The sequence below is a fragment of the Engystomops pustulosus genome, chromosome 2, assembly GCF_040894005.1.
Source record: "Engystomops pustulosus chromosome 2, aEngPut4.maternal, whole genome shotgun sequence".
NCBI classification, from domain to species: domain Eukaryota; kingdom Metazoa; phylum Chordata; class Amphibia; order Anura; family Leptodactylidae; genus Engystomops; species Engystomops pustulosus.
In genome coordinates, this window is record NC_092412.1 from 265033911 (window position 1) to 265059450 (window position 25540).

General features: G+C 45.0%; 1 protein-coding gene across 2 annotated transcripts in view; it reads left to right on the top strand.

Annotated features, from left to right (window-relative positions):
• Positions 1-25540, top strand: part of LOC140119728 (T-box transcription factor TBX15) — a 107899-nt gene that overhangs the window by 23497 nt on the left and 58862 nt on the right. Inside the window, exon 1 of one of the 2 annotated variants that reach the window (XM_072139079.1) lies at positions 3725-3744. The exons of the other annotated variant lie outside the window; for it this stretch is intronic. The gene's annotated coding sequence lies outside the window, so the exon portion shown is untranslated. Of the gene's footprint in view, positions 1-3724; positions 3745-25540 lie in introns of those variants that run through there. 2 annotated transcript variants of the gene reach the window in all.

A 25540-nucleotide genomic window follows, 5' to 3' on the forward strand; every position in this document is an offset into this window, starting at 1 on the left:
TGCTGCAGGGACTAGTATGTGCTGCAGGGACTAGCATGTGCTGTAGGGTCTAGTATGTGCTGCAGGGACTAGCATGTGCTGCAGGGACTAGTATGTGCTGCAGGGACTAGCATGTGCTGCAGGGACTAGTGTGTGCTGCAGGGACTGGTATGTGCTGCAGGGACTAGCATGTGCTGCAGGGACTAGTGTGTGCTGCAGGGACTGGTATGTGCTGCAGGGACTAGTATGTGCTGCAGGGACTAGTATGTGCTGCAGGGACTGGCATGTGCTGCAGGGACTGGTATGTGCTGCAGGGACTAGTATGTACTGCAGGGACTAGTATGTACTGCAGGGACTAGTATGTGCTGCAGGGACTAGTATGTACTGCAGGGACTAGCATGTACTACAGGGACTAGTATGTGCTGCAGGGACTGCTATGTACTACAGGGACTGGCATGTACTGCAGGGACTAGTATGTGCTGCAGGGACTAGTATGTGCTGCAGGGACTAGCATTTACTGCAGGGACTAGTATGTGCTGTAGGGACTACTATGTGCTGTAGGGACTACTATGTGCTGCAGGGACTAGTATGTGCTGCAGGGACTAGTATGTGCTGCAGGGACTAGTATGTACTGCAGGGACTAGTATGTGCTGCAGGCACTAGCATGTGCTGTAGGGTCTAGTATGTGCTGCAGGGACTAGTATGTGCTGCAGGGACTAGCATGTGCTGCAGGGACTAGCATGTGCTGTAGGGTCTAGTATGTGCTGCAGGGACTAGCATGTGCTGCAGGGACTAGTATGTACTGCAGGGACTAGTATGTACTGCAGGGACTAGTATGTGCTGCAGGGACTAGTATGTGCTGTAGGGACTAGTATGTGCTGCAGGGACTAGTATGTGCTGCAGGGACTAGTATGTGCTGCAGGGACTGGCGTGTGCTGCAGGGACTAGTGTGTGCTGCAGGGACTAGTATGTGCTGCAGGGACTAGTATGTACTGCAGGGACTAGTATGTGCTGCAGGGACTAGCATGTGCTGTAGGGACTAGTATGTGCTGTAGGGACTGGTATGTGCTGCAGGGACTAGTATGTGCTGCAGGGACTAGTATGTGCTGCAGGGACTGGTATGTGCTGCAGGGACTGCTATGTGCTGCAGGGACTAGTATGTGCTGCAGGGACTGCTATGTGCTGCAGGGACTAGTATGTGCTGCAGGGACTAGTATGTGCTGCAGGGACTAGTATGTGCTGTAGGGACTAGTATGTGCTGCAGGGACTAGTATGTGCTGCAGGGACTGGCGTGTGCTGCAGGGACTAGTGTGTGCTGCAGGGACTGGCGTGTGCTGCAGGGACTAGTGTGTGCTGCAGGGACTAGTATGTGCTGCAGGGACTAGTGTGTGCTGCAGGGACTAGTATGTGCTGTAGGGACTGGCGTGTGCTGCAGGCACTAGTATGTGCTGCAGGGACTGGCGTGTGCTGCAGGGACTGGCGTGTGCTGCAGGCACTAGTATGTGCTGCAGGGACTAGTATGTGCTGCAGGGACTGGCGTGTGCTGCAGGGACTAGTGTGTGCTGCAGGGACTAGTATTTGCTGCAGGGACTGGCGTGTGCTGCAGGGACTAGTGTGTGCTGCAGGGACTGGCGTGTGCTGCAGGGACTAGTGTGTGCTGCAGGGACTAGTATGTTCTGTAGGGACTGGTGTGTGCTGCAGGGACTGGCGTGTGCTGCAGGGACTGGCGTGTGCTGCAGGCACTAGTATGTGCTGCAGGGACTAGTATGTGCTGCAGGGACTGGCGTGTGCTGCAGGGACTAGTGTGTGCTGCAGGGACTAGTATTTGCTGCAGGGACTGGCGTGTGCTGCAGGGACTAGTGTGTGCTGCAGGGACTGGCGTGTGCTGCAGGGACTAGTGTGTGCTGCAGGGACTAGTATGTTCTGTAGGGACTAGTGTGTGCTGCAGGGACTGGCGTGTGCTGCAGGGACTAGTGTGTGCTGCAGGGACTAGTATGTTCTGTAGGGACTGGTGTGTGCTGCAGGGACCTATATACATCCTGGAGAGCGGAGAGGATTACATACTGACCCCCATAACAGGCTACTGTATGGTATGTATCTAATCTCGTTCTTCTGAAAAGACACTACAACTCCCAGGATCTCCATGAGCTCTGAGTGTAAATCTATAATTGTAAATATATATATATGATGTGATATAATGTATAGATATTACAACTCCCATCATGTCCTGGTGCTCTGTTTCTATATATGATGTGATATAATGTATAGATATTACAACTCCCATCATGTCCTGGTGCTCTGTTTCTATATATGATGTGATATAATGTATAGATATTACAACTCCCATCATGTCCTGGTGCTCTGTATCTATATATGATGTGATATAATGTATAGATATTACAACTCCCATCATGTCCTGGTGCTCTGTTTCTATATATGATGTGATATAATGTATAGATATTACAACTCCCATCATGTCCTGGTGCTCTGTTTCTATATATGATGTGATATAATGTATAGATATTACAACTCCTATTATGTCCTGGTGCTCTGTTTCTATATATGATGTCATGTAATGTATATATACTACAACTCCCATCATGACCTGGTGCTCTGTATGTCTATAGCCCCGTAGGTATATTTAAGACAATATAATAGACAGATACTACAACTCCCATCAGGTCGTGTTGTTTTCTGTATAGCTGTGTATGTATAGATGATGTAATCGAATATACATATACTACAACTCCCATCATGTCCTGGAGCTCTGTATGTCTATAGCCCCGTAGGTATATTTAAGACAATATAATAGACAGATACTACAACTCCCATCATGTCTTGGAGCTCAGTGTGTCTATAATTCTGTATCTTAATATGAAATGATATAATGTAAAAATACTACAACTCCCATCAGGTCGTGTTGTTTTCTGTATAGCTGTGTATGCATAGATGATGTAATCGAATATACATATACTACAACTCCCATCATGTCCTGGAGCTCAGTGTGTCTATAATTCTGTATCTTAATATGAAATGATATAATGTAAAAATACTACAACTCCCATCATGCTATGGTGTATCTATAGCCCTATATGTATAAGTGATGTAATATATGTACAGAAACACACGCAGCTGCAGGACATGATGGGAGTTGTAGTATCACTATATTATCATACACGGCTATAGAACCAGGATACAATGGGAGTTATAGTATCTATAGTGGTGTATCCACATATGACGTGATATAATGTACTGATACTACAACTCCTATCATGTCCTGGCGTTCAGTGTGTCTATAATTCTGTATCTTAATATGAAGTGATATAATGTATAGATACTACAACTCCCATCATGTCCGGGTGCTGTGTATGTATCTGATCATGTGACTCGCTCAAGGGAGAGATTGATTAGAAGTGTCTGAGGTAAAACTATTTTATATAGTGAAACCAATCAGGGCGCAGCTTTAATTGTATAAACAGCTGTGAGAAAATGAAAGCCGAGCTCTGATTGGTTTCCATGGGCAACTAGAACAGTTCTGCTCAGACACTTGTGAACCTCCCCCTGTACAGTGTATGTGAGGTAATCACATGACCCCTCAGGCCCCTCCCTCCATACACCATTCTAACGGTTAACAACATAGAATAAACCAATCACAGAGCAGCTTTCATTTTACCTCATGTGTAAGACGTGAGCGGAGCAGTGACCTCATTAGGTGCAACATGGGCGGAGCTACTGTATAGAAAGGAGGGGCCTCCGGTATATAATGTACAGTATATCCATGTGATGTGTGATGTATATACATGTGCGGTGTATATAGGGTATAATGTATATCCATGTGCGGTGTATATAGGGTATAATGTATATACATGTGCGGTGTATATAGGGTATAATGTATATCCATGTGCGGTGTATATAGGGTATAATGTATATCCATGTGCGGTGTATATAGGGTATAATGTATATACATGTGCGGTGTATATAGGGTATAATGTATATCCATGTGCGGTGTATATAGGGTATAATGTATATACATGTGCGGTGTATATAGTGTATAATGTATATCCATGCGCGGTGTATATAGTGTATAATGTATATCCATGTGCGGTGTATATAGGGTATAATGTATATCCATGTGCGGTGTATATAGTGTATAATGTATATCCATGTGCGGTGTATATAGGGTATAATGTATATCCATGTGTGGTGTATATAGGGTATAATGTATATACATGTGCGGTGTATATAGGGTATAATGTATATCCATGTGCGGTGTATATAGTGTATAATGTATATCCATGTGCGGTGTATATAGTGTGTAATGTATATCCATGTGCGGTGTATATAGTGTATAATGTATATCCATGTGTGGTGTATATAGTGTGTAATGTATATCCATGTGCGGTGTATATAGTGTATAATGTATATCCATGTGTGGTGTATATAGGGTATAATGTATATACATGTGTGGTGTATATAGGGTATAATGTATATCCATGTGCGGTGTATATAGTGTATAATGTATATCCATGTGCGGTGTATATAGGGTATAATGTATATCCATGTGCGGTGTATATAGTGTATAATGTATATCCATGCGCGGTGTATATAGTGTATAATGTATATCCATGTGCGGTGTATATAGGGTATAATGTATATCCATGTGCGGTGTATATAGGGTATAATGTATATACATGTGCGGTGTATATAGGGTATAATGTATATCCATGTGCGGTGTATATAGGGTATAATGTATATCCATGTGCGGTGTATATAGGGTATAATGTATATCCATGTGCGGTGTATATAGTGTATAATGTATATCCATGTGCGGTGTATATAGGGTATAATGTATATCCATGTGCGGTGTATATAGTGTATAATGTATATCCATGTGCGGTGTATATAGTGTATAATGTATATCCATGTGCGGTGTATATAGTGTATAATGTATATCCATGTGCGGTGTATATAGGGTATAATGTATATCCATGCGCGGTGTATATAAGGGTATAATGTATATCCATGTGTGGTGTATATAGTGTATAATGTATATCCATGTGCGGTGTATATAGTGTATAATGTATATCCATGTGCGGTGTATATAGTGTATAATGTATATCCATGCGCGGTGTATATAGGGTATAATGTATATCCATGCGCGGTGTATATAGGGTATAATGTATATCCATGTGCGGTGTATATAGGGTATAATGTATATCCATGTGCGGTGTATATAGGGTATAATGTATATCCATGTGCGGTGTATATAGGGTATAATGTATATCCATGTGCGGTGTATATAGGGTATAATGTATATACATGTGCGGTGTATATAGGGTATAATGTATATCCATGTGCGGTGTATATAGTGTATAATGTATATCCATGTGCGGTGTATATAGTGTATAATGTATATCCATGTGCGGTGTATATAGGGTATAATGTATATCCATGTGCGGTGTATATAGTGTATAATGTATATCCATGCGCGGTGTATATAAGGGTATAATGTATATCCATGTGTGGTGTATATAGTGTATAATGTATATCCATGCGCGGTGTATATAGGGTATAATGTATATCCATGCGCGGTGTATATAAGGGTATAATGTATATCCATGTGTGGTGTATATAGTGTATAATGTATATCCATGCGCGGTGTATATAGGGTATAATGTATATCCATGTGTGGTGTATATAGTGTATAATGTATATCCATGTGTGGTGTATATAGTGTATAATGTATATCCATGCGCGGTGTATATAGGGTATAATGTATATCCATGTGTGGTGTATATAGTGTATAATGTATATCCATGTGCGGTGTATATAGTGTATAATGTATATCCATGTGTGGTGTACATAGTGTGTGATGTATATCCATGTGTGGTGTATATAGGGTGTAATGTATATCCATGCGCGGTGTATATAGGGTATAATGTATATCCATGTGCGGTGTATATAGGGTGTAATGTATATCCATGTGCGGTGTATATAGGGTGTAATGTATATCCATGTGCGGTGTATATAGGGTGTAATGTATATCCATGCGCGGTGTATATAGGGTGTAATGTATATCCATGTGCGGTGTATATAGTGTATAATGTATATCCATGCGCGGTGTATATAGTGTATAATGTATATCCATGTGCGGTGTATATAGGGTATAATGTATATCCATGTGCGGTGTATATAGTGTATAATGTATATCCAGGTGCGGTGTATATAGTGTATAATGTATATCCATGTGCGGTGTATATAGGGTGTAATGTATATCCATGCGCGGTGTATATAGGGTATAATGTATATCCATGCGCGGTGTATATAGGGTATAATGTATATCCATGCGCGGTGTATATAGGGTATAATGTATATCCATGCGCGGTGTATATAGGGTATAATGTATATCCATGCGCGGTGTATATAGGGTATAATGTATATCCATGCGCGGTGTATATAGTGTATAATGTATATCCATGCGCGGTGTATATAGGGTATAATGTATATCCATGCGCGGTGTATATAGTGTATAATGTATATCCATGCGCGGTGTATATAGGGTATAATGTACAGTATATCCATGTGATGTGTGATGTATATCCATGTGTGGTGTATATAGTGTATAATGTATATCCATGCGCGGTGTATATAGTGTATAATGTATATCCATGCGCGGTGTATATAGTGTATAATGTATATCCATGCGCGGTGTATATAGTGTATAATGTATATCCATGCGCGGTGTATATAGTGTATAATGTATATCCATGCGCGGTGTATATAGGGTATAATGTATAGTACATCTGTGTGTAGTGCATACAGTTTATACCATGTCTGTATATTGCTGTACGTTGTGTATAATGTATAGATGTGTATTTACTATCAGTACGTATAGAGTCTGTATATAGAGTGTAATGTACTGTATAGATGTGTATACAGTTCATATAATATATATGTTGTACATAAGGTATATAATCTACATGATGTATGTAAAGTGTATAAATCATACCATGTATATAGGGGATATAAACTTTATGGTGTATATAATCCATACGGTGTATATATTGTATGTTATATTTATTGAGCATATAATGTATATGGTATACACAGGGTTTATACAAGTTATATAATCTATATGGGGTATACAGGTTATATATTCTATATGGTGTATACAGGTTATACAATCTATATGGGATATACAGGTAATATATTGTATATGGTGTATACATGTTATACAATCTATTTGGGGTATACAGGGTATATAATCTTTATGGGGTATACAGGGTATATAATGTATACAGGATATACAGGGTGTATAATCTATATGATGTATATGGGGTATATAATGTATATGGGGTACACATGGTATATAATCTATACAGGGTATACAGGGTATATAATCTATATGGGGTAGACAGGGTATATAATCTATATGGGGTAGACAGGGTATATAATCTATACGGGGTATACAGGGTATATAATCTATACGGGGTATTCAGGGTATATAAGCTATACGGGGTATACAGGGTATATAAGCTATATGGGGTATACAGGTTATAAAATCTATTTGGGGTATACATGTAATATATTCTATATGGGGTATACAGGGTATATAATCTATATGGGGTATATGGGGTATATAATCTATATGGGGTATACAGGGTATATAATCTATACGGGGTATACAGGGTATATAATCTATACGGGGTATACAGGGTATATAATCTATACGGGGTATTCAGGGTATATAAGCTATATGGGGTATACAGGTTATAAAATCTATTTGGGGTATACATGTAATATATTCTATATGGGGTATACAGGGTATATAATCTATATGGGGTATATGGGGTATATAATCTATATGGGGTATATGGGGTATATAATCTATATGGGGTATATGGGGTATATAATATATATGGGGTATACAGGGTATATAATGACTCTCCATGTGTATACTTTCCTGCAGCCACTGTGACACTACAACCCCCATCATGTGTGTCTCTGGCTTGTAGTGAATATGTGCTGTATATTTATTATAAGTGATCGTTGCCCCTTTCCTGTCGGTACCAGGATCTCCTCCATCTCCTCCGTCCTATAAGATATAATCTCCGGATTATACGCTCAGCGTCAGGCTGCCGGACATGCTTACACTTTGCGGATATCGGATTTACTGTTATTGTGGAATCTGGGAGCGGTCGTCACTAAGATCTCCTGTTTTCTGAGGATGTTTAGTATTTGGAGAGATTATTGATGTCTCATGATTTATATTTATTGTTACTTATTATTTGTTATTATTTCCTGTTATTATTATACCATTACTCTTTGGATTGTTGGGATTATTTGTCATTTTGTTGCTGAGCTGCAGGAGATGCGTTATATAAAGATGTTCTGTTCATATAAGAAGGATTTGTTTTATTTCTATTATAATAATTTTTGTTCTTATTTCATCTTCTGATGGTTCATAATTTCCACCATTCCGTAATATATACAGAACAGAAATATATACAAACATTTAGAGAGAGAAAGATCTACACTCTATGCACTCTATACAATGATTTTAGTTATTTTTCGTCAAAATGCATTGGCCATTAACCCTTTCACAGTGGCCTCTTTTTAGTGGGTCCCTACATTATAGGGTGCAACATCACATGGCATCCACAACTGCTGCTCTCTAGTGATGGATAGGCTGTATTCTCAGTGATGGCACCGCTGCTCTCTAGTGATGGATAGGCTGTATTCTCAGTGATGGCACCGCTGCTCTCTAGTGATGGATAGGCTGTATTCTCAGTGATGGCTCCGCTGCTCTCTAGTGATGGATAGGCTGTATTCTCAGTGATGGCGCCGCTGCTCTCTAGTGAGGGATAGGCTGTATTCTCAGTGATGGCACCGCTGCTCTCTAGTGAGGGATAGGCTGTATTCTCAGCGATGGCACCGCTGCTCTCTAGTGAGGGATAGGCTGTATTCTCAGCGATGGCACCGCTGCTCTCTAGTGATGGATAGGCTGTATTCTCAGCGATGGCACCGCTGTTCTCTAGTGATGGATAGGCTGTATTCTCAGTGATGTCACCGCTGCTCTCTAGTGATGGATAGGCTGTATTCTCAGTGATGGCACCGCTGCTCTCTAGTGATGGATAGGCTGTATTCTCAGTGATGTCACCGCTGCTCTCTAGTGATGGATAGGCTGTATTCTCAGTGATGGCACCGCTGCTCTCTAGTGAGGGATAGGCTGTATTCTCAGTGATGGCACCGCTGCTCTCTAGTGATGGCACCGCTGCTCTCTAGTGATGGATAGGCTGTATGTGTGATACAGTCTGCTGAGCTGTGTATCTAATCCTGTGATGTGTGATACAGTCTGCTGAGCTGTGTATCTAATCCTGTGATGTGTGATACAGTCTGCTGAGCTGTGTATCTAAGCCTGTGATGTGTGATACAGTCTGCTGAGCTGTGTATCTAAGCCTGTGATGTGTGATACAGTCTGCTGAGCTGTGTATCTAATCCTGTGATGTGTGATACAGTCTGCTGAGCATCTAATCCTGTGATGTGTGATACAGTCTGCTGAGCTGTGTATCTAAGCCTGTGATGTATGATACAGTCTGCTGAGCTGTGTACCTAATCCTGTGATGTGTGATACAGTCTGCTGAGTTGTGTATCTAATCCTGTGATGTGTGATACAGTCTGCTGAGCTGTGTATCTAATCCTGTGATGTGTGATACAGTCTGCTGAGCATCTAATCCTGTGATGTGTGATACAGTCTGCTGAGCTGTGTATCTAAGCCTGTGATGTATGATACAGTCTGCTGAGCTGTGTATCTAATCCTGTGATGTGTGATACAGTCTGCTGAGCTGTGTACCTAATCCTGTGATGTGTGATACAGTCTGCTGAGTTGTGTATCTAATCCTGTGATGTGTGATACAGTCTGCTGAGCTGTGTATCTAATCCTGTGATGTGTGATACAGTCTGCTGAGCTGTGTATCTAATCCTGTGATGTGTGATACAGTCTGCTGAGCTGTGTATCTAATCCTGTGATGTGTGATACAGTCTGCTGAGCTGTGTATCTAATCCTGTGATGTGTGATACAGTCTGCTGAGCTGTGTATCTAATCCTGTGATGTGTGATACAGTCTGCTGAGCTGTGTATCTAATCCTGTGATGTGTGATACAGTCTGCTGAGCTGTGTATCTAATCCTGTGATGTGTGATACAGTCTGCTGAGCTGTGTATCTAATCCTGTGATGTGTGATACAGTCTGCTGAGCTGTGTATCTAATCCTGTGATGTGTGATACAGTCTGCTGAGCTGTGTATCTAATCCTGTGATGTGTGATACAGTCTGCTGAGCTGTGTATCTAATCCTGTGATGTGTGATACAGTCTGCTGAGCTGTGTATCTAATCCTGTGATGTGTGATACAGTCTGCTGAGCTGTGTATCTAATCCTGTGATGTGTGATACAGTCTGCTGAGCTGTGTATCTAATCCTGTGATGTGTGATACAGTCTGCTGAGCTGTGTATCTAAGCCTGTGATGTGTGATACAGTCTGCTGAGCTGTGTATCTAAGCCTGTGATGTGTGATACAGTCTGCTGAGCTGTGTATCTAAGCCTGTGATGTGTGATACAGTCTGCTGAGCTGTGTATCTAATCCTGTGATGTGTGATACAGTCTGCTGAGCTGTGTATCTAAGCCTGTGATGTGTGATACAGTCTGCTGAGCGGTGTATCTAATCCTGTGATGTGTGATACAGTCTGCTGAGCTGTGTATCTAATCCTGTGATGTGTGATACAGTCTGCTGAGCTGTGTATCTAATCCTGTGATGTGTGATACAGTCTGCTGAGCTGTGTATCTAATCCTGTGATGTGTGATACAGTCTGCTGAGGTGTGTATCTAATCCTGTGATGTGTGATACAGTCTGCTGAGCTGTGTACCTAAGCCTGTGATGTGTGATACAGTCTGCTGAGCTGTGTATCTAATCCTGTGATGTGTGATACAGTCTGCTGAGCTGTGTATCTAATCCTGTGATGTGTGATACAGTCTGCTGAGCTGTGTATCTAATCCTGTGATGTGTGATACAGTCTGCTGAGCGGTGTATCTAATCCTGTGATGTGTGATACAGTCTGCTGAGCGGTGTATCTAATCCTGTGATGTGTGATACAGTCTGCTGAGCTGTGTACCTAATCCTGTGATGTGTGGAGACACAAAAAATAAATACAGAGGTGAAATGTCTTGAACCTTTTTGCTGCAGGTTACATGTGGCAGCGTCTAATAATCACCGATCACCAATCTATGATGTAACATTGGTTACAATGTATCTTTGTATTGACATTGGTTCTTGCCCTGTTTTTATGCAGCAATCTTGGTTCTAGTCCTGTATCCTTGGTTTTGGTCCTGTATCTATGTATTGAGCTTGCTTCTGGTCTTATATCTCTGCAGTAAGCTTGGTTCTGGTATGACATCTGTGTAAACGTGGTTCTGGTTCTTTAACTATGAAGCAGGCTAAGTTCCTTTACTATATCTATGTAATAAACCAGGCTCTGGTCCGGTTTCTATGAAATATGCTTAGTTTTTGTGCTGTATCTGTGCAATAATCTTGGTTCCGGTGTTCTATATATGTAGTAAGCTAGGTTCTGGTCATGTACCCATGTAGTAAGCTTGGTTCTGATGCTGTATCTGTGTCAAGCTTGGTAATAATGCTGTATCTATGTATGAAGCTTGGTTTGAGTGCTGTATCTATGTATCAAGCTTGGTTCTGGTGCTGTATCTATGTATCAAGCTTGGTTCTGGTGTTGTATCTTATTATCCAGCTTGGTTATAATGCTGTATCTATGTATCAAGCTTGGTTCTAGTGTTGTATCTATGTATCAAGCTTGGTTCTGGTGTTGTATCTTATTATCCAGCTTGGTTATAATGCTGTATCTATGTAGCAAGCTTGGTTATAATGCTGTATCTATGTAGCAAGCTTGGTTATAATGCTGTATCTATGTATAAAGCTTGGTTCTGGTGCTGTATCTATGTATCAAGCTTGGTTCTGGTGCTGTATCTATTTATCCAGCTTGGTTATAATGCTGTATCTATGTATCAAGCTTGGTTCTAGTGCTGTATCTGTGTATCAAGCTTGGTTCTGGTATTGTATCTTATTATCCAGCTTGGTTATAATGCTGTATCTATGTATCACGCTTGGTTCTGGTGCTGTATCTATTTATCCAGCTTGGTTCTAGTACTGTATCTATGTATCAAACTTGGTTCTAGTGCTGTATCTATGTATCAAGCTTGGTTCTATTGCTGTATCTATGTATCAAGCTTGGTTCTAGTGCTGTATCTATGTATCAAGCTTGGTTATTATGCTGTTACTATGTATCAAGCTTGGTTCAATTGCTGTATCTATGTATCAAGCTTGGTTATAATGCTGTATCTATGTATCACGCTTGGTTCTGGTGTTGTATCTTATTATCAAGCTCGGTTATAATGCTGTATCTATGTATCAAGCTTGGTTCTGGTGCTGTATCTATTTATCCAGCTTGGTTATAGTGCTGTATGTATGTATCAAGTTTGGTTATAATGCTGTATCTCTGTATAAAGCTTGGTTCTAGTGCTGTAACTGTGTATCCAGCTTGGTTATAGTGCTGTATCTATGTATCAAGCTTGGTTCAAGTGCTGTATCTATGTATCAAGCTTAGTTCAAGTGCTGTATCTATGTATCAAGCTTAGTTCAAGTGCTGTATCTATGTATCAAGCTTGGTTCAAGTGCTGTATCTATGTATCAAGCTTGGTTCTAGTGCTGTATCTATGTGTCAAGCTTGGTTATAATGCTGTATCTCTGTATAAAGCTTGGTTCTAGTGCTGTATCTATGTATCAAGCTTGGTTCTAGTGCTGTATCTATGTGTCAAGTTTGGTTATAATGCTGTATCTCTGTATAAAGCTTGGTTCTAGTGCTGTATCTATGTATCAAGCTTGGTTCTAGTGCTGTATCTATGTGTCAAGCTTGGTTATAATGCTGTATCTATGTATCAAGCTTGGTTCAAGTGCTGTATCTATGTATCAAGCTTGGTTATAATTCTGTATCTATGTATAAAGCTTGGTTCTTGTACTATGTATCAAGGTTGGTTATAATGCTGTGTATCTATGTATCAAGCTTAGTTCTGGTGTTGTATCCATTTATCCAGTTTGGTTAAAGTGCTGTAATTATGTATCACGCTTGGTTCAAGTGCTGTATCTATGTATCACGCTTGGTTCAAGTGCTGTATCTATGTATCAAGCTTGGTTCAAGTGCTGTATCTATGTATCAAGCTTGGTTCTAGTGCTGTATCTATGTATCAAGCTTGGTTCTAGTGCTGTATCTATGTGTCAAGCTTGGTTATAATGCTGTATCTATGTATCAAGCTTGGTTCTAGTGCTGTATCTATGTGTCGAGCTTGGTTATAATGCTGTATCTATGTATCAAGCTTGGTTATAATGCTGTATCTATGTATAAAGCTTGGTTCTAGTGCTGTATTTATGTATCAAGCTTGGTTCTGGTGCTGTATCTATTTATCTAGCTTGGTTATAATGCTGTATCTATGTATCAAGCTTGGTTCTGGTGTTGTATCTAATTATCCAGCTTGGTTATAATGATGTATCTATGTATCAAGCTTGGTTCTGGTGTTGTATCTAATTATCCAGCTTGGTTATAATGCTGTATCTATGTATCAAGCTTGGTTCTGGTGCTGTATCTATGTATCAAGCTTGGTTCTGGTGCTGTATCTATGTATCAAGCTTGGTTATAGTGCTTTTTATATGATTATACTTCACAAGGTCCTGGCGGTGGCTTCAGGTGATATTTCAGATGTGCCCTGTGTCTCTATGTGTCTCTATGTGTCTCTATGTGTCTCTATGTGTCTCTATGTGTCTCTATGTGTCTCTATGTGTCTCTATGTGCCTCTATGTGCCTCTATGTGCCTCTATGTGCCTCTATGTGCCTCTATGTGTCTCTATGTGTCTCTATGTGCCTCTATGTGCCTCTATATGCCTCTATGTGCCTCTATGTGCCTCTATGTGTCTCTATGTGCCTCTATGTGTCTCTATGTGTCTGTATGTGTCTCTATGTGCCTCTATGTGTCTCTATGTGTCTCTATGTGCCTCTATGTGCCTCTATGTGTCTCTATGTGCCTCTATGTGTCTCTATGTGCCTCTATGTGCCTCTATGTGTCTGTATGTGTCTCTATGTGTCTCTATGTGCCTCTATGTGTCTCTATGTGTCTCTATGTGCCTCTATGTGTCTCTATGTGTCTGTATGTGTCTGTATGTGTCTCTATGTGCCTCTATGTGTCTCTATGTGTCTCTATGTGCCTCTATGTGTCTCTATGTGTCTCTATCTATGTATCAAGCTTGGTTATAATGCTGTATCTATGTATAAAGCTTGGTTCTAGTGCTTTATTTATGTATCAAGCTTGGTTCTGGTGCTGTATCTATTTATCTAGCTTGGTTATAATGCTGTATCTATGTATCAAGCTTGGTTCTGGTGTTGTATCTAATTATCCAGCTTGGTTATAATGATGTATCTATGTATCAAGCTTGGTTCTGGTGTTGTATCTAATTATCCAGCTTGGTTATAATGCTGTATCTATGTATCAAGCTTGGTTCTGGTGCTGTATCTATGTATCAAGCTTGGTTATAGTGCTTTTTATATGATTATACTTCACAAGGTCCTGGCGGTGGCTTCAGGTGATATTTCAGATGTGCCCTGTGTCTCTATGTGTCTCTATGTGTCTCTATGTGTCTCTATGTGTCTCTATGTGTCTCTATGTGCCTCTATGTGCCTCTATGTGCCTCTATGTGCCTCTATGTGTCTCTATGTGTCTCTATGTGCCTCTATGTGCCTCTATGTGCCTCTATGTGCCTCTATGTGCCTCTATGTGTCTCTATGTGCCTCTATGTGTCTCTATGTGTCTGTATGTGTCTCTATGTGCCTCTATGTGTCTCTATGTGTCTCTATGTGCCTCTATGTGCCTCTATGTGTCTCTATGTGCCTCTATGTGTCTCTATGTGCCTCTATGTGCCTCTATGTGTCTGTATGTGTCTCTATGTGTCTCTATGTGCCTCTATGTGTCTCTATGTGTCTCTATGTGCCTCTATGTGTCTCTATGTGTCTGTATGTGTCTGTATGTGTCTCTATGTGCCTCTATGTGTCTCTATGTGTCTCTCTGTGCCTCTATGTGTCTCTATGTGTCTCTATCTATGTATCAAGCTTGGTTATAATGCTGTATCTATGTATAAAGCTTGGTTCTAGTGCTTTATTTATGTATCAAGCTTGGTTCTGGTGCTGTATCTATTTATCTAGCTTGGTTATAATGCTGTATCTATGTATCAAGCTTGGTTCTGGTGTTGTATCTAATTATCCAGCTTGGTTATAATGATGTATCTATGTATCAAGCTTGGTTCTGGTGTTGTATCTAATTATCCAGCTTGGTTATAATGCTGTATCTATGTATCAAGCTTGGTTCTGGTGCTGTATCTATGTATCAAGCTTGGTTATAGTGCTTTTTATATGATTATACTTCACAAGGTCCTGGCGGTGGCTTCAGGTGATATTTCAGATGTGCCCTGTGTCTCTATGTGTCTCTATGTGCCTCTATGTGCCTCTATGTGTCTCTATGTGCCTCTATGTGTCTCTATGTGCCTCTATGTGCCTCTATGTGTCTGTATGTGTCTCTATGTGTCTCTATGTGCCTCTATGTGTCTCTATGTGTCTCTATGTGCCTCTATGTGTCTCTATGTGTCTGTATGTGTCTGTATGTGTCTCTATGTGCCTCTATGTGTCTCTATGTGCCTCTATGTGTCTCTATGTGTCTCTATCTATGTATCAAGCTTGGTTATAATGCTGTATCTATGTATAAAGCTTGGTTCTAGTGCTTTATTTATGTATCAAGCTTGGTTCTGGTGCTGTATCTATGTATCTAGCTTGGTTATAATGCTGTATCTATGTATCAAGCTTGGTTCTGGTGTTGTATCTAATTATCCAGCTTGGTTATAATGATGTATCTATGTATCAAGCTTGGTTCTGGTGTTGTATCTAATTATCCAGCTTGGTTATAATGCTGTATCTATGTATCAAGCTTGGTTCTGGTGCTGTATCTATGTATCAAGCTTGGTTATAGTGCTTTTTATATGATTATACTTTACAAGGTCCTGGCGGTGGCTTCAGGTGATATTTCAGATGTGCCCTGTGTCTCTATGTGTCTCTATGTGTCTCTATGTGCCTCTGTGTGCCTCTGTGTGCCTCTGTGTGCCTCTGTGTGCCTCTGTGTGCCTCTGTGTGCCTCTGTGTGTCTCTGTGTGTCTCTATGTGTCTCTATGTGTCTCTATGTGCGACTGTAACTTTAACTCTTTACCGTCCCAGGGTGATTGGCAGGCAGTTTGTGTGACATGCTGTGCTGCACCTTACTGCCAGGTTCTGGTCTAACCCTAAAATGTTTTGCACTTATTTACAAAAAATAAAAATTAAAAAAATAATCAATTTTCTGATTTGTAAATGTTCTGCTCATCATACTGTCAATTTAACCCCCAACGACAAATCACTCGGCAACATTCCAGATTTTCAAGGAAATTTTAGATTCAATGATTCCAGAGGCCGATTCATATTTATAGAGGTTATAAAAGTTCTATTTATTAGGAACTCCCCACAAAGTATCGCGTTTTTAAATTGCGCCCCTCAAACTATCCAAATCAGCCCTCGTTATGCCTGGGAACCGGAAATAGAACAAGATGGAGGTTCTATACGGAATGTTCAAAATGTAACAATAAAATGTTGTGTTATTTGTATTTGCTGTACAAAGCAGAAACCCCGAAAATGTGACCCCACTCTGACCCCACTCTGGACACTAAACCCCCCAAGGAGAATAGTAACTCTATTTCTGAGGTGGCTTTACCCGCTGATTACATTTTGGTAACTCTTTGTTTTATGCTCCATAGAGCAGATATCCTGTTATTTCTGCCGACGTCTCATGGATAAAGCTTTTCTGTGTTTGAATAATTTTGCAGAATAAAAACTCATTTAGAGAGAAGAATTTTTGCTTTTTGTTGATTCTGATTCGTTGTGTCGGGGCTTATTTTTTGTGGGATTAGTTGTACTTTTTGCTGGAATCGTGGTGGAGTAAAGGTGACTTTTTGAGAGCTTTCTACGAAGCTTTTGTTTGGTTGGTGTTTTTAGTTTATTGTTACGGTTGCGACAATACCTTATGTGTGCAGTTTGTGGGGAGATTTTCACTTTTTTTTTTATCGTTTAGGGGGCATTTATTATCTATAAAACAATGTTTTAAGTGTAGAAGATCCACGTCCAGGTCCATGCGATATTCATACATACATGAGACCTCGAACATAAAACACATAGCAGGACACATACTGAGGCAGGAAACCAATGGCGTCCCACATGTCTGGGGACAGAAAACGGGGGACAGTGCCATCGGATGATTCGACTGATTCGGACTGAGCACGGGATTTAACTTTCAAATTGTGTCGGAAGAGAATGCACTTACATGCACCGGGAAGAAGGTGAACACCGGGGACCTGAGCGGGGAAGCGACACATGCAGGATATCGGGTGCAGGATCTTAGTGACTCCCTGCACAGCGCATTATACACGGACAATGCACTTACATGCACCGGGAAGAAGGTGAACACCGGGGACCTGAGCGGGGAAGCGACACATGCAGGATATCGGGTGCAGGATCTTAGTGACTCCCTGCACAGCGCATTATACACGGACAATGCACTTACATGCACCAGGAAGAAGAAGGTGAACTCCAGGGACCTGAGCGGGGAAGCGACACATGCAGGATATCGGGTGCAGGATCTTAGTGACTCCCCGCACAGCGCATTATACACGGACAATGCACTTACATGCACCAGGAAGAAGAAGGTGAACTCCGGGGACCTGAGCGGGGAAGCGACACATGCAGGATATCGGGTGCAGGATCTTAGTGACACCCTGCACAGCGCATTATACACGGACAATGCACTTACATGCACCAGGAAGAAGAAGGTGAACTCCAGGGACCTGAGCGGGGAAGTGACACATGCAGGATATCGGGTGCAGGATCTTAGTGACTCCCCGCACAGCGCATTATACACAGACAATGCACTTACATGCACCAGGAAGAAGAAGGTGAACTCCGGGGACCTGAGCGGGGAAGCGACACATGCAGGATATCAGGCGCACGATCTTAGTGACTCCCTGCACAGCGCATTATACACAGACAATGCACTTACATGTACCAGGAAGAAGAAGGTGAACTCCAGGGACCTGAGCGGGGAAGCGACACATGCAGGATATCGGGCGTACGATCTTAGTGACTCCCCGCACAGCACATTATACACGGACAATGCACTTACATGCACCAGGAAGGAGAAGACGAACTCCTGGGACCTGAGCGGGGAAGTGACACATGCAGGATATCGGGCGCAGGATCTTAGTGACTCCCCGCACAGCACATTATACACGGACAATGCACTTACATGTACCAGGAAGAAGAAGGTGAACTCCGGGGACCTGAGCGGGGAAGTGACACATGCAGGATATCGGGCGCAGGATCTTAGTGACTCCCCGCACAGCGCATTATACACGGACAATGCACTTACATGCACCAGGAAGAAGAAGGTGAACTCCGGGGACCTGAGTGGGGAAGCGACACATGCAGGATATCGGGCGCAGGATCTTAGTGACTCCCCGCACAGCGCATTATATACGGACAATGCACTTACATGTACCAGGAAGAAGAAGGTGAACTCCAGGGACCTGAGCGGGGAAGCGACACATGCAGGATATCGGGCGCAGGATCTTAGTGACTCCCCGCACAGCGCATTATACACGGACAATGCACTTACATGCACCAGGAAGAAGAAGGTGAACTCCGGGGACCTGAGCGGGAAAGGGACACATGCAGGATATCGGGCGCAGGATCTTAGTGACTCCCCGTACAGCGCATTATACACGGACAATGCACTTACATGCACCAGGAAGAAGAAGGTGAACTCCGGGGACCTGAGCGGGGAAGTGACACATGCAGGATATCGGGTGTACGATCTTAGTGACTCCCCGCACAGCGCATTATACACGGACAATGCACTTACATGCACCAGGAAGAAGAAGGTGAACTCCGGGGACCTGAGCGGGGAAGCGACACATGCAGGATATCAGGTGCAGGATCTTAGTGACTCCCCGCACAGCGCATTATACACGGACAATGCACTTACATGCACCAGGAAGAAGAAGGTGAACTCCGGGGACCTGAGCGGGGAAGTGACACATGCAGGATATCGGGTGTACGATCTTAGTGACTCCCCGCACAGCGCATTATACACGGACAATGCACTTACATGCACCAGGAAGAAGAAGGTGAACTCCGGGGACCTGAGCGGGGAAGTGACACATGCAGGATATCGGGGGAAGGATCTTAGTGACTCCCCGCACAGCGCATTATACACGGACAATGCACTTACATGCACCAGGAAGAAGAAGGTGAACTCCGGGGACCTGAGCGGGGAAGTGACACATGCAGGATATCGGGTGCAGGATCTTAGTGACTCCCCGCACAGCGCATTATACACGGACAATGCACTTACATGCACCAGGAAGAAGGTGAACTCCGGGGACCTGAGCGGGGAAGTGACACATGCAGGATATCGGGCGCAGGATCTTAGTGACTCCCTGCACAGCACATTATACACGGACAATGCACTTACATGCAACAGGAAGAAGAAGGTGAACCCCGGGGACCTGAGCGGGGAAGCGACACATGCAGGATATCGGGGGCAGGATCTTAGTGACTCCCCACACAGCGCATTATACACAGACAATGCACTTACATGCACCAGGAAGAAGAAGGTGAACTCCAAGGACCTGAGCGGGGAAGCGACACATGCAGGATATCGGGTGCAGGATCTTAGTGACTCCCCGCACAGCCATTATACATGGACAATGCACTTACATGCACCGGGAAGAAGAAGGTGAACTCCAGGGACCTGAGCGGGGAAGCGACACATGCAGGATATCGGGCGCAGGATCTTAGTGACTCCCCGCACAGCGCATTATACACAGACAATGCACTTACATGCACCAGGAAGAAGAAGGTGAACTCCGGGGACCTGAGCGGGGAAGTGACACATGCAGGATATCGGGTGTACGATCTTAGTGACTCCCTGCACAGCGCATTATACACGGACAATGCACTTACATGCACCAGGAAGAAGAAGGTGAACTCCGGGGACCTGAGTGGGGAAGCGACACATGCAGGATATCAGGTACAGGATCTTAGTGACTCCCCGCACAGCGCATTATACACGGACAATGCACTTACATGCACCAGGAAGAAGAAGGTGAACTCCGGGGACCTGAGCGGGGAAGTGACACATGCAGGATATCGGGTGTACGATCTTAGTGACTCCCCGCACAGCGCATTATACACGGACAATGCACTTACATGCACCAGGAAGAAGAAGGTGAACTCCGGGGACCTGAGCGGGGAAGTGACACATGCAGGATATCGGGTGCAGGATCTTAGTGACTCCCCGCACAGCGCATTATACACGGACAATGCACTTACATGCACCTGGAAGAAGAAGGTGAACTCCAGGGACCTGAGCGGGGAAGTGACACATGCAGGATATCAGGCGCAGGATCTTAGTGACTCCCCGCACAGCACATTATACACGGACAATGCACTTACATGCACCAGGAAGAAGGTGAACTCCAGGGACCTGAGCGGGGAAGCGACACATGCAGGATATCGGGCGCACGATCTTAGTGAATCCCCACACAGCGCATTATACACGGACAATGCACTTACATGCACCAGGAAGAAGAAGGTGAACTCCAGGGACCTGAGCGGGGAAGCCACACATGCAGGATATCGGGTGCAGGATCTTAGTGACTCCTCACACAGCGCATTATACACGGACAATGCACTTACATGCACGAGGAAGAAGAAGGTGAACTCCAGGGACCTGAGCGGGGAAGTGACACATGCAGGATATCGGGCGCAGGATCTTAGTGACTCCCCGCACAGCGCATTATACACGGACAATGCACTTACATGCACGAGGAAGAAGAAGGTGAACTCCAGGGACCTGAGCGGGGAAGCGACACATGCAGGATATCGGGCGCAGGATCTTAGTGACTCCCCGCACAGCGCATTATACACAACCAATGCACTTACATGCACCAGGAAGAAGAAGGTGAACTCCGGGGACCTGAGCGGGGAAGTGACACATGCAGGATATCGGGTGTACGATCTTAGTGACTCCCCGCACAGCGCATTATACACGGACAATGCACTTACATGCACCAGGAAGAAGAAGGTGAACTCCGGGGACCTGAGCGGGGAAGTGACACATGCAGGGTATCGGGTGCAGGATCTTAGTGACTCCCCGCACAGCGCATTATACACGGACAATGCACTTACATGCACCAGGAAGAAGGTGAACTCCAGGGACCTGAGCGGGGAAGCGACACATGCAGGATATCGGGCGCACGATCTTAGTGACTCCCCACACAGCGCATTATACACGGACAATGCACTTACATGCACCGGGAAGAAGAAGGTGAACTCCAGGGACCTGAGCGGGGAAGCGACACATGCAGGATATCGGGCGCTGGATCTTAGTGACTCCCCGCACAGAGCATTATACACGGACAATGCACTTACATGCACCAGGAAGAAGAAGGTGAACTCCAGGGACCTGAGTGGGGAAGCGACACATGCAGGATATCGGGTGCAGGATCTTAGTGACTCCCGCACAGCGCATTATACACGGACAATGCACTTACATGCACCGGGAAGAAGAGGGTGAACTCCGGGGACCTGAGCGGGGAAGCGACACATGCAGGATATCGGGCGCTGGATCTTAGTAACTCCCTGCACAGCGCATTATACACGGACAATGCACTTACATGCACCAGGAAGAAGAAGGTGAACTCCCGGGACCTGAGCGGGGAAGCGACACATGCAGGATATCGGGTGCAGGATCTTAGTGACTCCCCGCACAGCGCATTATACACGGACAATGCACTTACATGCACCAGGAAGAAGAAGGTGAACTCCAGGGACCTGAGCGGGGAAGCGACACATGCAGGATATCGGGTGCAGGATCTTAGTGACTCCCCGCACAGCGCATTATACACGGACAATGCACTTACATGCACCAGGAAGAAGAAGGTGAACTCCAGGGACCTGAGCGGGGAAGCGACACATGCAGGGTATCGGGTGCAGGATCTTAGTGACTCCCCGCACAGCGCATTATACACGGACAATGCACTTACATGCACCAGGAAGAAGAAGGTGAACTCCAGGGACCTGAGCGGGGAAGCGACACATGCAGGAAATCGGGCGCAGGATCTTAGTGACTCCCCGCACAGCGCATTATACACGGACAATGCACTTACATGCACCAGGAAGAAGAAGGTGAACTCCAGGGACCTGAGCGGGGAAGCGACACATGCAGGATATCGGGTGCAGGATCTTAGTGACTCCCCGCACAGCGCATTATACACGGACAATGCACTTACATGCACCAGGAAGAAGAAGGTGAACTCCAGGGACCTGAGCGGGGAAGCGACACATGCAGGATATCGGGTGCAGGATCTTAGTGACTCCCCACACAGCACATTATACACGGACAATGCACTTACATGCACCAGGAAGGAGAAGACGAACTCCTGGGACCTGAGCGGGGAAGTGACACATGCAGGATATCGGGCGCAGGATCTTAGTGACTCCCCGCACAGCACATTATACACGGACAATGCACTTACATGTACCAGGAAGAAGAAGGTGAACTCCGGGGACCTGAGCGGGGAAGTGACACATGCAGGATATCGGGCGCAGGATCTTAGTGACTCCCCGCACAGCACATTATACACGGACAATGCACTTACATGTACCAGGAAGAAGAAGGTGAACTCCAGGAACCTGAGCGGGGAAGCGACACATGCAGGATATCAGGCACAGGATCTTAGTGACTCCCCGCACAGCGCATTATACATGGACAATGCACTTACATGCACCAGGAAGAAGAAGGTGAACTCCGGGGACCTGAGCGGGGAAGGGACACATGCAGGATATCGGGCGCAGGATCTTAGTGACTCCCTGCACAGCGCATTATACACGGACAATGCACTTACATGCACCAGGAAGAAGAAGGTGAACTCCGGGGACCTGAGCGGGGAAGTGACACATGCAGGATATCGGGTGTACGATCTTAGTGACTCCCCGCACAGCGCATTATACACGGACAATGCACTTACATGCACCAGGAAGAAGAAGGTGAACTCCGGGGACCTGAGCGGGGAAGTGACACATGCAGGATATCGGGTGTACGATCTTAGTGACTCCCCGCACAGCGCATTATACACGGACAATGCACTTACATGCACCAGGAAGAAGAAGGTGAACTCCAGGGACCTGAGCGGGGAAGTGACACATGCAGGATATCGGGTGTACGATCTTAGTGACTCCCCGCACAGCGCATTATACACGGACAATGCACTTACATGCACCAGGAAGAAGAAGGTGAACTCCGGGGACCTGAGCGGGGAAGTGACACATGCAGGATATCGGGGGAAGGATCTTAGTGACTCCCCGCACAGCGCATTATACACGGACAATGCACTTACATGCACCAGGAAGAAGAAGGTGAACTCCAGGGACCTGAGCGGGGAAGTGACACATGCAGGATATCGGGCGCAGGATCTTAGTGACTCCCCGCACAGCGCATTATACACGGACAATGCACTTACATGCACCAGGAAGAAGAAGGTGAACTCCAGGGACCTGAGCGGGGAAGCGACACATGCAGGATATCGGGGGAAGGATCTTAGTGACTCCCCGCACAGCGCATTATACACGGACAATGCACTTACATGCACCAGGAAGAAGAAGGTGAACTCCGGGGACCTGAGCGGGGAAGTGACACATGCAGGATATCGGGTGCAGGATCTTAGTGACTCCCCGCACAGCGCATTATACACGGACAATGCACTTACATGCACCAGGAAGAAGGTGAACTCCGGGGACCTGAGCGGGGAAGCGACACATGCAGGATATCGGGCGCAGGATCTTAGTGACTCCCTGCACAGCACATTATACACGGACAATGCACTTACATGCAACAGGAAGAAGAAGGTGAACCCCGGGGACCTGAGCGGGGAAGCGACACATGCAGGATATCGGGGGCAGGATCTTAGTGACTCCCCACACAGCGCATTATACACAGACAATGCACTTACATGCACCAGGAAGAAGAAGGTGAACTCCGGGGACCTGAGCGGGGAAGCGACACATGCAGGATATCGGGTGCAGGATCTTAGTGACTCCCGCACAGCGCATTATACACGGACAATGCACTTACATGCACCAGGAAGAAGAAGGAGAACTCCGGGGACCTGAGCGGGGAAGCGACACATGCAGGATATCGGGGGCAGGATCTTAGTGACTCCCCGCACAGCCATTATACATGGACAATGCACTTACATGCACCGGGAAGAAGAAGGTGAACTCCAGGGACCTGAGCGGGGAAGTGACACATGCAGGATATCGGGCGCAGGATCTTAGTGACTCCTCACACAGCGCATTATACACGGACAATGCACTTACATGCACGAGGAAGAAGAAGGTGAACTCCAGGGACCTGAGCGGGGAAGCGACACATGCAGGATATCGGGCGCAGGATCTTAGTGACTCCCCGCACAGCGCATTATACACGGACAATGCACTTACATGCACCAGGAAGAAGAAGGTGAACTCCGGGGACCTGAGCGGGGAAGTGACACATGCAGGATATCGGGTGTACGATCTTAGTGACTCCCCGCACAGCGCATTATACACGGACAATGCACTTACATGCACCAGGAAGAAGAAGGTGAACTCCGGGGACCTGAGCGGGGAAGTGACACATGCAGGATATCGGGTGTACGATCTTAGTGACTCCCCGCACAGCGCATTATACACAGACAGTGCACTTACATGCACCAGGAAGAAGAAGGTGAACTCCGGGGACCTGAGCGGGGAAGTGACACATGCAGGATATCGGGTGCAGGATCTTAGTGACTCCCCGCACAGCGCATTATACACGGACAATGCACTTACATGCACCAGGAAGAAGGTGAACTCCAGGGACCTGAGCGGGGAAGCGACACATGCAGGATATCGGGCGCACGATCTTAGTGACTCCCCACACAGCGCATTATACACGGACGATGCACTTACATGTACCAGGAAGAAGAAGGTGAACTCCGGGACCTGAGCAGGGAAGAGACACATGCAGGATATCGGGCGCAGGATCTTAGTGACTCCCCGCACAGCGCATTATACACGGACAATGCACTTACATGCACCGGGAAGAAGAAGGTGAACTCCAGGGACCTGAGCGGGGAAGCGACACATGCAGGATATCGGGCGCTGGATCTTAGTGACTCCCCGCACAGAGCATTATACACGGACAATGCACTTACATGCACCGGGAAGAAGAGGGTGAACTCCGGGGACCTGAGCGGGGAAGCGACACATGCAGGATATCGGGCGCTGGATCTTAGTAACTCCCT